Here is a 16,834-nt window from a genome sequence, read left to right as displayed (position 1 = left end):
CCTTATTAGTTGATAGAGGAGAGAGAGTTCAACCTCAGTCTAATATAGGAGGTGGTGCAGTTGGAGTGGATAGAGGCAGAGGTAGAGGTCGAGGAGGAGGTAGAGGGGGTAGACATGATGCTCCTATGGGTGGACAGACACAAAATTTACCACGGAATAGAGCCTTCAATATGACGAGGGGTGAAGCTCAAATAGAACCAGAGGTTATATCCGGTAAAATTTCTACCACATATTCATGGTCAAAGTGACCAAAAACTCTACCACATATTCCGTAATACGGGGAAAACGCATAGAAACAAATTCTTGCCAACCCAAAGTTTCAATAAAAGCATCAATTCTAGTAGAGAAATTCAATGCTCTTACCGAATCGAAGTCAAGTAAGTGCATATCCACAAACTCCCATTTGGAATTGGAAAAGTGAATGAATCGAGCGGCTTCCTCCTCCGTTTCAATGTCAAAATAGGCTCCGCAACATATACGAAGGCGATTAGCTTCCGTAACTGCCGGCTTGTGACTAACACGCTTTGTTCTAGGCATGTTAATGGTGTTTTTAGGGTTTGCAAAGAAGAAGAAGAGAAAAAGAGAGAAAATCAAAGGTTGAAGGTGAGGTGAGAATTGTAAATGAGGAATTGAATTGATAAGTGATTAGAGGGGGTAAAGAATAAGTTGGGAAGAGTAAAAGTAATTTATGGGGAAGAGTTTAGAGTAGGTGATTGGGTAAAAAGTGAGGTGATGTGAGGTTTGTGTAAGGAGTAGGTTTATATAGGGTGAAATAGGGAGGTGTAGAGGTTGAATAGGAATAGGAATAGGCCAAAAATATGTCAAAAATCCGGAGAGATTTGCCCTACAGGTCGCGTGTCGCGACCGAGAATGCCGATCCGCGGTCGCGGCACGCGAAATTCAGAGAATTTTTTGCTCTGAATTCGGCCTGTTTTTGCTGGACTTACCGAGAATATATAATTCTCGGCCGAGAATTGGTCCCTGGTGACTGTTTTTGTGTATTTTTACTTGGTTTGTGCAATTTTGTTGATTAATTGTGTCCTGAACTTAATGTAAACTCTACCTACACTTAAGAACTTAATTGAAAAACATTAAATTCAAGGAAAACCAAAGGTTTATCCTTATTAATTGTAAAAATAAAGAGAAATAAATGACATATTAAGAATTAATGAAACATTAATGCATATTTACGTATATAAGTTAAATGAATCATATTAAGTGCAAATAAATACAAGTTCATGTATTAATTAATTGAATTAAATCCTAATGTATTGAACACAATAGATTAAGTTTATGAATTTTGAATTAAGTGTGAATATATGTGTTGATGAACAAAACCATACTAGTTCATTTTAAGCATTTTTTATCTCCATTTGAGCAAGGATAATTAGAATTGGTCTACAAAAAATTGACTTAGTATAGATTTATCCATGATCACATAAGAAATGGAATAAATATATAATAACTATGATTAAATCAATAAATGAACTAAAATGAATAGAAATTTTATTGAATTAACATATATGTACAAAAATTAAAACAAAACATAAAAAAATAAAGAATGAAATTAAATAACACAAAATACATAAATATTTACAAAATAAAACTTATAAACCTAAACTATTCTATATACTCATTCCTATCAATCGGGATTTCTCTAGTCCTCAAGCGGTCAATTTTCAATTGCACGAAAGCTTGACGTTCTGGTGCAGAAAGAAAATGCAGGCCTGCTCGAAAGACACGTTTCACTAGACCTTCATACTCTAAAAACTCAAAGTCTAGCGTCGGAAAAGATTCATCCTCACTCCAAGGAACAGTAATAGTACCCTTGGTACCGAGAATTATTCCGCAAATTATATTCCTGAATCCAATCTTTTTATCCTTGGATCGAGAAGCGGCAACAAGACCCTCCATCAGAATTTTTGAAGAATCAACTGTATTTCCTTGGAATATATCGCCAAGGATATACAAGTCGGTGTCGCGGACCACACTGCTAAATGTGCGACTGAACAGACTGTGACACAGAAACTTGTGTAGATACAGCATTGAATTGGGGTGAAAAGATTGATTGTAGGCGAGTCTAGGATTGAAACGCCAGAATCCAGTGAGCATTCTCCATATGTCTGTGGATGTCATATCTTTGCCAGGATGATGTTTGATTGTATCCCTCGGGGGAAAACCAAACCAGGCATGCAACTTAGGATATCCAAAAGTAAATATTTTGCCATCTCGACGAAAACTAAGACGCACCTGTCGTTTGTTAACAAAACAAACGGTACAGAAAAACTCGAGGATCCAATCGCCAATTATAGGAAATCGCATGTTGGCGAATTTTGTCCATCCTAAGCGTTCCAAATAGCGACTCATGTCATCGCTTATTCCGAGTTGTTTATTCAAAAACTCATCCTTATATAACATTCCGACGAAGAACTTGTAAAGAAGCCTCCAGTAGCGCCTGCCTTCATCATGATTGAAGATAGGAAATGGCGCACCATATCGCTTGGATAAGTCGGGACGTTTATTTCTTAAAGCAGCATTTTTCTTAGGGGATTTGTGTTTAGTAGTCATGGTTTTGTAAAAAGGAAGAAGAGTTCTGTAACTTAGTTAACAATGGTGTTTTGAGAAAATCAGAATTTTGTTCTGGTCGAGATGAAAAGAATGTAACAGAACTTTGATCCTCTAGGATTTATTTATAGGATTCTAGGATGAAATGAGGTGTTGTTTTGATGCGAAAAGGCATAAAATCATACCTCTGAAAGTTGAAGAAACTCAATTTTTCGTTTTTGAAAAGCTGTGCACTACAACAAATATCTAATATTGTGACGAAAATTCGTCTGAGAAAATAAATTTTGTCACAATTAATGTACTTATTGTGACAAAAAAATAATTAGTAAAAACATTTGAAAATTCCAAACAAAATTATGACAAAATAATATTTCGTCCAAATATTTATCACAATAAATCACCAGTCAATCGATATTATGACAAAAAAAAATTGTCACACATTTTTGTCATAAATACATAAGGTTGTGACAAAAATTCATACGTAAAAATAATTTTTTATCACAACTAATGTATTTATTGTGATCAAATAATAATTAGTAAGAAAAGGTAAAAAAACCAAAAGAAATCGTGAGAAAAAATATTTTGTCGAAATATTTATCACAAGAAAGTAGAACTTAATACGTATTATGATAAAAACAAATTGCCACATCATTTTTGTCATAAATATATAAAGATGTAACGAAACATTCATACGATAAAATAACTGTTTTCGCAATTAATGTACTTATTATGACAAAATTACAATTAGTAAAAAAATGAAAAAACAAAACCTAATTATGATAGTAATATTTATCAAATTAGACTAATATATTGTTTCGAAAATCAATTTACAAATTTTCATATTTATTTGGGGATTAGAATGTGTCAGAGATTAATATAAGATATACGATTAAGCCTTAATCATTTTGAGCTTTTAGTTCAAACGGTTCCATGACATGGTATTAGAGTTGCTTGGACCAAACGGTCGAGGGTTCGAGTCCTGGCAACCTTATAAATTTGTAGAATTAAAAACACATGGCGGGTTGGGCCACCCAATGAGAATTTGCATGTGGAGGTGTGTCAGAGATTAATATAGGATTTACGATTTAGCGGGTTGGGCCTGTGTTGTACAAGCTGCAAGCCCAATGGGCATTTGCGAACGGGGGGGTGTGTATGTAACATTTTTCTTGCTACATTATGTAGTCACAATAAATCATATTTCACGGTTATTTAAATTTTGTCATAATAGCTAGATTAATGACAAATTATAGTTGTAACAATAATTAAAAACTAATTATGAGGTAATACAATTTTGTCACTAAAAACTTATTAAGACGGGCTTATTGTGACTAGGATGGTGACAACACACTTTGTAACAAGAAGTTTCTCATGATAAAAATATAACTTATTTTGACAAATTAAATTGTCGCAACAAGCTTGAATTCTTGTAGTGGTGTCTGCAGGTAGAAGATGATACAGGTCTGATGGGCAGAAAAATCCCGTGTCGCGACCGAGAATCTCAATTCTCGGTTGCGACACGCTGATTTCCTTGCATAAATCAGGCGTCGAAACCCTATGTTTCCGAATCTCGGCCGAGAATATAAATTCTCGGTAAGTTCAGAAAATTCCTTACCTGTTTGGACAATTCTGAAAATGTGAATTCTCAACTGAGAATTCCAAATTCTCGGCTGAGAATCACCAATTTTCTCCTAATCCGTACTAAAGACCTAAAAATAAAATAAAAGCATGACTTAAACATATTTTTATGTATCTACACCTTAATATAAAGTCAATTAATAATTAAAAATCATAAAATTGGCATGTGTAAAAATTTAAACTAAATTAAAAATCATTAAAACATATTAAAAACTAATAAAATGAAACAAAATAAAATAAAATAAAAATAAAAATAAAGTACATTAAATCTAAATGAATTAATCGTCAGAAAAATGCGTCACGAACGCAATTTCTTCGTTTGAAACATTTTCGTAATAGATTTTACATCTATTGCCGTTAACTTTGAAACGAACCCCGTCAGGTCCCTCAAGTTCTAAAGAGCCATAATCAAATACTTTAATGACTGGATATGGTCCTGTCCATCTGGACTTAAGTTTATCTGGAAATAAACGGAGCCGTGAATTAAATAATAGCACTTTATCCCCAATGTTAAAGCTTTTGACTTTAATCTTGGCGTTGTGCCATTTTTTCACTTTTTCTTTATATATCTTCGCATTTTCGTAAGATAGATGACGTAACTCATCTAACTCATTTAAGTTGAGCAACCGTTTCTTACCTGCTTGTTGCAAATTAAAGTTAAGTTCCCTAATAGCCCAATAGGCTTTGTGTTCTAATTCGACTGGAAAATGACATGCCTTCCCATACACTAATCGGTATGGAGTCATTCCTATTGGTGTTTTAAATGCAGTACGGTATGCCCATAACGCATTGTTTAGTTTATAAGACCAATCTTTTCTTGAAGATGAAACTGTCTTCTCTAGAATCCATTTGAGTTCTCTATTTGATATCTCTGCCTGACCATTCGATTGAGGATGGTATGGCGTTGACACGCGGTGGCGTACTCCATATTTTTTCATAAGTATATCAAAACTTCGGTTTATAAAATGGGTACCGCCATCACTTACAATGACTCTAGGACAACCAAATCTACAAAATATATCTTCAAGAAAACCAACAACAACTTTAGAATCGTTCCTCGGGGTCGTAATTGCTTCAACCCACTTCGAAACATAATCTACGGCGACTAATATGTAAGTTTTACCATTAGAAGGGGAAAAGGTCCCATGAAATCTATTCCCCACATGTCGAAGACTTCAACCTCTAACATGTTTGTGAGGGGCATCTCATCTTTTCTGCCTAAATTTCCTGTTCTTTGGCACGTGTCACAAAGAATAATAAATGAACGGACGTCTTTAAACAATGTAGGCCAAAAGAATCCACATTCAAATATCCTGGCTACTGTCTTACTAACGCCGTTATGTCCCCCATAAGAGCTAGAATGGCATTCAGACATTATAGACTCATATTCATTTTCACTAACGCATCTCCTAATTATCCCGTCACCACAAGTTCTGAACAAAAAAGGATCTTCCCAAAAATACTGTTTTATGTCGAAGAAAAATTTCTTCTTTTGTTGGAAAGTTAATCCTTTCGGAACAATGTTGGCTGCAAGATAATTTGCAATATCCGCATACCATGGCGACATGACACTTTTTATTTGATAGAGATATTCATCGGGGAAATCATCTCGTATACCGATAGTCTCACCTATAGGACCGTTTTCATCTTCGAGTCTTGATAGATGATCAGGGACAAGGTTTTCTACTCCCTTTTTGTCTTTAATTTCTATATCAAATTCTTGTAACAATAAAACCCATCTAATTAGACGTGGTTTTGCATCTTTCTTAGCAAATAAATACCTTAAAGCTACGTGATCAGTATAAATAATAACTTTCGAACCTAATAAGTATGACCTAAACTTATCACATGCAAAAACTACAGCTAACATTTCCTTCTCGGTTGTGGTGTAGTTTAATTGTGCACCGGACAGTGTGTGACTTACATAATAAATGACATGAAGTTTCTTATCCTTTTTTTGACCTAAAACACATCCGAAAGCTAAGTCACTTGCATCACACATAATTTCAAAAGGTAAATTCCAATCGGGTTTAGCAATAATAGGTGCACTGACTAAAGCTGTTTTCAATGTTTCGAAAGCTTTAACGCAATCTTCATTAAAATCAAAGGTTGAATCTTTCATGAGTAAATTAGTAAGTGGTTTGGAAATTACAGAGAAATTTTTAATAAATCTTCTGTAAAAACCTGCATGTCCTAAAAATGACCTTACTCCCTTAACCGTAGTTGGAGGGGGTAATTTTTCTATTACTGAAGTTTTTGCTCTATCCACTTCTAATCCTTTTTCAGATATTTTGTGACCTAAAACAATTCCCTCGTCAACCATTAAATGACATTTTTCCCAGTTTAATACTAAATTTGTTTATTCACACCTAGACAAAACTTTATCCAAGTTCTGTAAGCATGAATCGAAAGAATCTCCATAAACGGAAAAATCATCCATAAAAACTTCCATGATATCTTCAATAAAGTCATTAAAGATCGCACTCATACAACGTTGAAATGTTGCTGGTGCGTTACATAGACCAAAGGGCATTCTCCTATATGCAAATGTTCCGTAAGGACATGTGAAGGTTGTTTTGTCTTGGTCATCCGGGTAAATATATATTTGAAAGAATCCGTAGTAACCGTCTAGAAAACAATAAAAAGCATGACCAGCTATCCTTTCAATCATTTGATCAATGAAAGGAAGAGGAAAATGATCTTTCCTAGTTGCTTTATTAATGTTCCTATAATCTATACAAACCCTCCAACCAGTGGTGGTTCGTGTAGGTATTAATTCACCTTCGTCATTCCTTACAACAGTTATGCCTCCCTTTTTGGGTACACAATGGATTGGACTAACCCATTCACTATCCGAAATAGGATAAATGATTCCATTATCTAGAAGTTTAGTAATCTCATTTTTTACTACTTCTTTCATATTCGGATTTAAGCGCCTTTGCATATCTGCTTTAGGTGGCTTATCTTCTTCTAAGTGAATTCCGTGCATTACAATACTAGGATTAATTCCTTTTAAGTCTGGAATTTTCCACCCCATACTTCCTATTCTATTTCTAACAAAATCCTTTAATTTTTCTTCCTGAACCTGTGTTAGTTTGTTAGAAATAATTATAGGTAGAGAATCGCCTTCGCCTAAGAAAGCGTACCTCAAATGGTTTGGTAATTCTTTAAGTTCTAATTTAGGTGGAACTATAATTGAAGGCGGAACTGGTCCATCGTCTCGAATCAAAGGCTCTGGGTCCTTATCTTCTAATTCTTCACTCATTATAGGTTCTATTATTTCTTCTTTTTGAACAATGTCATTTACACATTCTTCAACTAAATCAAGTTTCATATAAGCGAAATCCTCCATAGGATATTTCATTGCTTGGTTCATGTCAAACTCTATCTTATAATCTCATATTCTTAAAACTACTTTCCCTTCCAACACATCAACTAGAGCACGTCCCGTGTTCATGAACGGTCTACCAAAGATTAGCGGACAATTAACGTCATAAGCAAAATCTAATATAACGAAATCGGTGGGAAAAATAAATCTGTCAACTTTAACTAAGACATCCTCTATAATACCATATGGTCTTTTAGTGGTTTGGTCCGCTAATTGCAAAACCATATTGGTACGTTTGATATCTTCTTCTAAGGCTAACTTATTAAAAATTGATAATGGCATCAAGTTTATGCTAGCTCCTAAATCACAAAGACAACTTGGGAATTCAATATCTCCCAACTTACACGGAATGGTAAAACATCCGGGATCTTTGAGTTTAGTGGGCAAATTACTTGACACAATTGAACTACAATCTTCCGTTAGTGAAATGGATGAAATTCCTTCCCAACTAATTTTCTTTGAAACTAAATCTTTTAGGAATTTACCATAATTGGGAATTTGCGTAATCGCATCCATAAACGTCAAATTAATATGCAAATTTTTAAGTTTGTCTAAAAACGTTAAAAATTGTTTGTCATAGTCCTTATTGCGGACTTTGTGTGGAAAAGGTGGTTTGGGTACAAAAGTTTTTGTACTTGAGTCAATTGGTGTATCTTTTTGATTTAACATATCTTCTTTGGATTTTGGTAAATCAGTTCCAGGTAAGGTTGAATTTTCGGGCATTTCCGGGCCTAAGTAATTTTTCCCTGAACGAAGAGTGATAGCCTTTACATGCTCTTTCGGATTTTCTTCCGTATGGCTTGGAAGACTTCCCTCTTTGCGGGATGGAATTGATTTAGCGAGTTGTCCAATTTGAACCTCCAAATTATGGATGCTAGATGATTGGTTTTTAATAAGCTGATCGAATTTATTCTCGATCCGTTTAAAACCATCGTCGTGATTACTTATTTTTCCGCTCATAGCATCTATAAATTTGTCGATTTTAGAAGATAAAGTGCTAATCGTATCTCTTGATGGATTTTGATAATTAGTGGTATGATTTTGATTAGCATTGGCATTACTATTATTATCTCTCCAGTTAAAGTTAGGATGATTTCTCCATCCGGGATTATATGTATTGGAATAAGGGTTATTAGTTTGGTTTTGCCCTTGGACAAAGTTTACCTGTTCAATTTCGCTCATACCTTCATAATCCACATCCGTTTGGATTGGCTTACCATTAGGATCACACGGTGCCATAAACCTATCAATTTTATGCGATAAGGCAGAAAATTGGGCTTGCAACATCGCAACTGGATCAAGATTCACTATACCTTTAACTGATGATGTAGTTGAGGATGATGATTTCGCCACTGGTATGTGTCCATGTTCCGCGGGCCACATACTACTGTTGATTGCCATTTCCTCCAAAAGTTCTCTTGCTTGGGCCGACGTTTTCTTCATGAATAACCCTCCAGACATAGCATCTAATGAACCTCTAGTTGTAGGATTTAATCCATTATAAAATGTTTGCATTAAAAGTTCAGCGGGCAATTGGTGGTGTGGGCATAAACGTTGAAGTTCTTTAAAACGTTCCCAAGCCTCATAAAGAGTTTCATTATCATTTTAAGAAAAAGATGTTAACTCTTTTATGACTCTTGCGGTTTTTGCTAAAGGAAATTTTTTAGATAAAAATGCTTGGGCCAATTGCTCCCAAGTTTCAAATGTTGCGGCTGGCATAGAAGTTAACCATTCTTTGGCTCGATCCTTCAAAGTAAAAGGAAAAAGACGAAGGTTGATTGCTTCCGCAGTCACATTTGGTATTTTAAAAGTGTCACAAATTTCTAAGAAATTTGTCAAATGGGTGTTAGGATTTTTGTTAGGTAACCTGTAAAATGTTACATTATTTTGCAACATATTAAGCAATGCTGGCTTAATTTCAAATTGGTTTGCATTTATTTGGGGTCTAACTATGCTGTTTGTTACACCTGCCACTCCTGGCCTAGCGTAATCCATAAGTGTGGCCATAATTTCTGGCTCAGTAACTCTAGTTTTTATTGGAGTCTTGTTTTTGTTTTTCTTGTCTTTCTTGTTCTTTTTAACCGTTTTTTCAATTTCTGGGTCTAGCGGTTTTGGTGGAATGTCTGAACTTCGATAACTGCACATGAACTTGAAATTTTGCACGAACCGAAACTACCTTCAAAACAGAATTTGAAAAATAAATATGTTAGTAATTTGAAATAAGTAAAATATAAAAGTTTGAATAAATATAAATAAACCTAGATTCGAAATAAAACATGAAAAATCTAAATTTTTGTCAAAAAGTTTGGCGTTCCCCGGCAACGGCGCCAAAAACTTGTTGAGCGATTTCCGCAAGTGCACGGTATACGTTTGTAGTAATAAAAGATATCGATCCCACAGGGAACGTTTTTTAACAAAAACTTATTTTGAATTGGTTAAATTTACTTTTAAGGTTTATAATATGAAAATCGTTAAATCGGATTTGCTTTTGAAATTGCTAGAATAAGAATTAGAATAGAGTATAACAAATGTTAGAAATTACTTCTGATTTAGGGATAAATTTACAAAACAGAAATGTTTAGTTCTTTTAGAAAAGTAAACAAATGTATTCGTTTGCATTAAGCAAAGAAAACAACTTTAAACTTTGCATAAATTAAAACAATGAAATAAACGTCGGTTCCTCTAATTTTTGGGCTTTGAACTGCAGTCAATCCTCCTACGGTCGGGTTAGCTTGCTACCTTAACCAAATTGATACTCTACTGATGATATCAATTTGCCTAAGTGTTCAACAAAGTTTCCTTGTAAATATTTTGAATTTAACTACGTTTTAATGAAAACACCAGCATCCACCTCAGATCCTTTACCAAAGTGCTGCATAAAAATCTATCGAATTGAACAGACTTTATTAGATGAAATATAAATTTGATACAAGTTTACAGAGAACAAGAAGCATGAAAACATTTGACGGCGTGCAAGTGAACGTGTTGTCAATCCTTTCCTTGAGTTTCGTTAGAGTTTGTCAGACTCAGGGCGGATTCTCTACTCAATTTTCTCGCTGTAACTTCGTAATAGGGATGTGGTCGGACACTACCAAAATGTAAACTAATATGAACAAATCTAAATGCTACTGTCTTTGTAATTATTGAATAAACAATTGATAACAAGGGAGAAACTTCTGATCGGAGCTCGTTCCTGTGGGGGGCGTCGTTGGGTTCGACGGGGGAAACTCCGATGCTAAAGTCAGTATAGAGTATGGAGAATAAACTGTATTGACAAAGCTTAGAGAATATAGAAAAGTCTGAGTACCCTGATAGCCTAGAATGGTAGGCTATATATAGTTGAGAAGTTCGTAACCTCTAGGTAACTAGAAAGTCCCCATTAATGCTCATTTAATGGCGGTTACAAGTTACTCTTAACCTGGCGAGTAGGACAGTTAATGACCCATTTAATGATCCTTTATGGCCGAGCCGGCGGCCAGCCATTACCAAGGTGAATGGAGAGATTCGCCTTAGAGATCCGCCAGCGAATCTCCTAGAGCTAGTCCAGGGAGATCCGTCAGCTGACTTCCTTTGCTACGTGGCATACTTAAAGGCAAATATCTCTTTTGGCCCTCATGATAATATCTCAATGTTATCAGAAGCCCCCCCTAAAGTGCCTTTAAAGTCCTTTAGGGCTTTTAGACTTCCGCGCGCCGTCATATGCTCCATCATTAATGTGCGCTCTGTTCAACGCCATTTGATGGTTGACACGTGTGGTGGCACACTGTCTTAGGCAAGTTCAAAAGAAACCTTTTTCTCCTTCTAATTTTTCTTTCTTCTTCGTTTCTTCATCTCTCTCCGTCTTCGAAGCTTTTCCTAGAAGTTTTCCAGAGTTCTTCTTCAAACTTCTACATTTCCATGTAAGTGCCCTTTCATTTTATCTTGAATGTTTAGAAGTTCATCCTCGTCTTCTGGGTCGACTTCTGAACTTTTTAACTCGACATCTCCTCCTAAGATTGAAGTAGATTTTAGTTGGACCACTTCATCGTCGGAGGACTCCCAATCTTCTGTAGGTGCGATTAATTCCGGTTTAGCTGAGTTCAGTAACTCGGCGCGTAACCATTACCAGACTCGTTCAACCAGAAATCCCTCTTTCTTTTTTTCTGTTTCCGGTGCCGTTTCGGGCGGTGCTCGTAACCGGTTTCTGGGTTCAATGGCCACTTCTTCCATCCCTGCTAAGAAAAAGAATCCTCGAGCGGAGTCCACTCCATCCCGTATGAATGCCGCGGATCTAGCGAATCTGGCGAATCGCTTTCCGTGGATCAAAAATTACGAAACCCAACTTGCTGCTTCTCATCAACGCCCCTCCAATCCGCCTAACGGCTTCTTTACTGTATTCTGTAGTCATGTAGAGAGAGGGTTTCGCCTTCCTCTTCCCAAGATGATGGCGGATATCCTCTCATACTTTGACATTGCCGTCAGTCAGCTACATCCTAATGGCTGGCTCGATATGGCCCTAGACTGATACCTCGCTTCAAATTTAGGCGTTGTTTATACGGGCCGTATTTTTAGGGCCTTTCATAAACCTTCCAAGAGGAAGTCAGAATCCTATCTTACATTTGCCAAATTTGGTGTCTATTCGCCCTTTTACGACAAAATGTCCAACGTTCATAGCTGGGATGAGAGTTTCTTCTATGTGAAGATAAATGAGGATGAACCGTTAGGTTTCCCTTCAGTTTGGAATTCTCGTCCGCTACATATGGCGGGTGACATGCGGATCTTAACAAGCAGTGATGAAGAGGTGGCGGATCTCATGAAGCAGATCAAGGCGGATGCATGGACTTATGCAAATGCCTTAGCCTTCATGATGAGTGACATTCCATTGATTCACCGAGAAGGGGATCAATTTATTTATTCGAAAATTACTCAGTTTGATCAAGGTACCTTTCTATTACTTCAGAAGTCTTGATTATCTTGATGTCTTCTTTGACAGGGGTGTATCTAAGGCCAATCACGCTCTTGCAGAGACGCGCAGGAAGCTTTTGGAAGATGAAGCGCGCAAGAAAAGTCAAGCGGCTAATCCTCAAGCCGATACGGGCAAACGTCCTGCAGAGATAGCTGTTGATCCGCCACTGAAGAAGAGGCGGCCTAACACTATGGGTAGTACCAAGATTATGGCGGACGCGATACGATCCGCCAAACCTGCTGAGAAAATTGTTCAGGTAATCCATCTTTTGATTTCCTCTGCTGCTCATCCGATTCTAAAGCGATGTATGGCTCTTCTCTGTTTGTGCAGATGGCGAAGCCCGATATTGGAGGATACTGGTCCGCCAAATTGGGGGCCCAAGGTTCTTTTGAGAATGAATCCCTTCTGAATGATCTGGATGAGGCCTTGGGTCAGGTGGGAGAGGTACAAAGGAACTATAACCAAATCCCTGGGCCAACTCACGTCCAGAAGGGGAAATCGGAGCTTCGTTCGGTGAGTTTAAAAAGAATGTAGATAATGGTAATTCCTTCACCTCTTTTTCGCCCTTGGACTAAATCATTCTGTCTTTTATAGCTGTATGCCCGTCTGCGTACTTTGGAAAATGGGCTTCTTCAGAACGTGGCGGACAGGGCAACCATTGAAAGGTTAGAAAAAGAGATAGCGAATGCCAATTCCACCATTGCCTCTGCAAACGCGGATCTTGCTTCCGCCACAGCTGCTTTAGTTCTTCGGGATGAAGAGATTAAAAGTTTAAAGGCAACGATGGCTTCTGATGCCAAAAGCCATGAGGATGCTCTCGGAGAAGCTGAATACACGGCGGGTGTATAGGCGTTTTACTATGGCGAGATGCTTATGGCGTACTTCTCCCTGGCCCATCCTGAAGTTGACTTCACAGATCCTCTGCTCACCGTCCCCGAACCAGAAGACGTGGCGAGGTTCAACAAAATGCCAGATGTCAGGGAATACCTCCGCAATTATGTACGGAAATGGATGAAAGGACCCCCGCAGGAAACCAAACCTTCTACCACAGTTGTGGCGGACAATTCCGAAGAGATGCCGCCCAAGGTAGGTACAGAGCCCATTCTTGATTCTGTCCTTCCACCGGGTCCTACTTCTTCGAAGGATAAGGAGGTATCTCCTGGTGGCGAATCTGTGACTGTGGAGAAGAAGGATCCTCAAGCAAGCATCATAGGCGAAGGAAGCACAAAAGAGGATGCCCCTATTATTATTTAGTTTTTGTTTAAAGATCTTTTTGTAAAAAATCTTCTAAGTACAATCTGGTTAATCTTTTACGCTGTTATCTATTTATTTTACTCTTACATTTACGTAAAGAAGTACTTTGAACATACGTATGTTTAGGATTTATGTTTGGAATAGGTGGCCAGTCATACTCCATGGTATGAACCTTTGTGAAGGTTTGAAGCTGTTTTATTCCTTCTTAGAGGAAGTAAAGCTGCCCAGGGGTTCAATTTGCTACCTATCTTTGAGGTGAAATGATCCGCCCGCAGGACTTGTGAATCCTTCTCTGGGAGGGATAAGAGAGTGTAAAGACCTTGCGTCCAAGGATCGTTTTAACTCTATCGGTGATCAGGATCCGCCAAGTGGCGGATCTACATTGAATGTGGAGAGCGTTGGATGCCCCCCTTCTTTTTAAGACTGGAATATTGATATTGCAGCAGTAAACTATAAAAAGAACATAGATGATAAAACCAACAATGTTTATTAATGGGAGAAACACCTTATTACAGCGAATAGGTCTTTATAAATGAGCCTCGTTAAAACCTTTAACAAGAAAAACCACATGGGAAAAAGCTTGTTAAAGGAAAAAGAGTACTCAAGACCATGAACATACTTCATTTTTTAACAAAGTATTTGTGGAGGTTTTGGAGATTCCACGTGCGTGGCAGTGTATTGCCCTCCATATCTTGTATTTTGAATGTGGCCGGTCCAACCTTGTCTACTATCTGGTATGGACCTGTCCAGTTGAGCCCCAACTTGCCCTTGCCTTCTCGAGATTGGACTTTGTCAGTTTTGCAAAGCACAAGATCTCCTATCTTTAGATCTACAAGCTTGGCATTTTTATCATGGTAAGCCGCGATCCGCTGTTTGTATGCTGCCATGCGTATATAGGATTGGTTCCTGCGATCCTCAACCTGATCCAAACGCTCCCTTAGTCGTTTGTTGTTGTCCTCTTCACAATAAAAGGCTACCCGATCACTAGGGACTTGTATCTCAACTGGGATCACGGCCTCCACTCCATGAGAAAGGGCGAATGGTGTTTCCCCAGTAGCTGTTCTTGGGGTGGTACGATAAGCCCATAAAACACTTGTAAGCTGATCCGCCCACTTCTTGTCATGCTCTCCCAACCTCTTCTTTATCCCCTTAACAATTGTCCGATTGGTAACTTCGGTCATTCCATTGGACTGAGGATAATAAACGGAGGCGAATCTGTTCAGGATGCCCAACCCCTCACAGAAAGCCTTGAATTTGCCACAGTTAAACTGTGTTCCGTTGTCAGTGATGATGGTATGTGGAATGCCATATCTTCCCACGATGTTGTCCTTGACAAACTCCACTATCTGTTCTGCTGTAATAGAGGAAACAGCCTCGGCTTCTACCCATTTGGTGAAATGGTCCACTGCCACTATTACGTACCTCTTTTACCGGCGAGTTGGGGGAAATGGGCCAACGATGTCTATTCCCCAGAGGGCGAATGGACGTCCCTCAATGATTGGCTTTTGGATATGTTTGATAGTATGTGACTTATTTGCGTGAATCTGACAATTGTGACAAGATTCTACCAAACTCTGGGCATCTAATTCAGTTGTGGGCCAGTAGAAACCTGTTAACCTAGATTTCTTCAAGATCGTGGCGGACGCTTCATGTGACCCACAGGATCCCTCGTGTAGCTCCTTGAGGATCTGCTGCCCTTCCTCTGGTAGAATGCATTTCAGCCAAGGATGACTAAAGGATTTTCTGTAAAGACCATCATTGATCAAGGAGAAATAGGCTGATCTCCTAACTATCCTCCATGCCTCTTCCTTGTCTTCAGGTAATGATCCGTTCAGCAGATATTGGCGGATGACCGATCTCCAATCACCCTCCATCGTTGTGAGTAGAGACACTTCCTCAGAGGCAAATGCTGGAGCCATTTTTACTTCAAAGGGACAATCCCGGTCCGCCCATTTTTCCTCACAAGAAGCCATTTTGGCCAATTGATCAGCCTCTGTATTGGATTCCCTTGGTATATGAATCAATTCCCACCTAGTTTCTTTAACTTCAAGGTGATCCAGCAACTTTTTGACTTCTGCTACATATTTGGCCAGAACCTCGTCTTTCACCTCGTAATTCTTGATTACTTGGTTGACCATTAGTTTTGAATCGCTATATATCACGATCCGCTCTGGGGTGATTTCTTGAAGTAGACGTAATCCCAGTATCAGAGCTTCGTACTCAGCAGCATTATTAGTGGCATGGAAATTTAATTTTGCTGCGTATCGTAATCTTATGTAGTGGGGACCTTTGATCACAACTCCCACACCTGCTCCATCCGCCGAGGAAGCTCCATCAGTGTACATCGACCATTCTTCTAACGGAGGCTTGGGATGAGATATCCCTTCATCAGTGAATTCATTCACGAAGTCCGCCAGGACCTGACTTTTTAAAGATGATCTGCTTTCATATCTTACATCAAATTCGCCCAGGCGAATCGCCCATTCCATCAACCTTCCTGAAGTGTCCGGCTTCTGCAATACCTTTCTCATTGGTATATTGGTTCGAACTATTACAGTATGCACCTGAAAATATGGCCTAAGGCGAACTGCCGTGGTTACAACAGCCAGTGCCATTTTATCCATCTTTGAATATCTGGTTTTAGCGTCTTTCAAAACTTTACTTACGTAATAAATTGGGAATTGTTGGCCATCTTCTTCTCGTATCATGACTGTGCATACGGCTTTATCCGTAACCGATATGTACATGTATAGATCCTCCCCTTTCAAAGGTCGGCTCATCATGGGTGGCTCTGTGAGGAACCGCTTGATTCCTTCAAAGGCATTTTGACAATCCTCATTCCACTCGAATGTTTTTTGTTTCTTAATGACTTCGAAAAAAGGCTGACATCTACGAGCTGAGCAAGAGATAAACCTGCCCAAGGCTATGATACGTCCGTTGAGGCGTTGTACTTCTCTGATATTCTGGGGCGCTTGCATTTTTAGGACTGCTTTGACCTTGTCCGGATTTGGGCTGACTCCTTTTTCGCTGATCATGAATCATAAAAA

At 38.2% G+C, this 16,834-nt stretch overlaps 1 non-coding gene across 1 annotated transcript; it reads left to right on the top strand.

Moving 5' to 3' along the window:
* The first annotated feature begins 9,119 nt into the window (after positions 1-9,119).
* On the top strand, positions 9,120-9,226 carry LOC136216022 (small nucleolar RNA R71). Its single transcript, XR_010683019.1, has one exon. It is a non-coding gene; the product is annotated as a small nucleolar RNA R71 (small nucleolar RNA).
* Positions 9,227-16,834: the final 7,608 nt, after the last annotated feature.

This window comes from Euphorbia lathyris, chromosome 1 (assembly GCF_963576675.1).
Source record: "Euphorbia lathyris chromosome 1, ddEupLath1.1, whole genome shotgun sequence".
In the NCBI taxonomy this organism is placed as follows: Eukaryota; Viridiplantae; Streptophyta; class Magnoliopsida; order Malpighiales; family Euphorbiaceae; genus Euphorbia; species Euphorbia lathyris.
The sequence above is the reverse complement of the archived record's forward strand: the minus strand, read 5'-3'. Positions and strand labels throughout refer to the sequence as shown.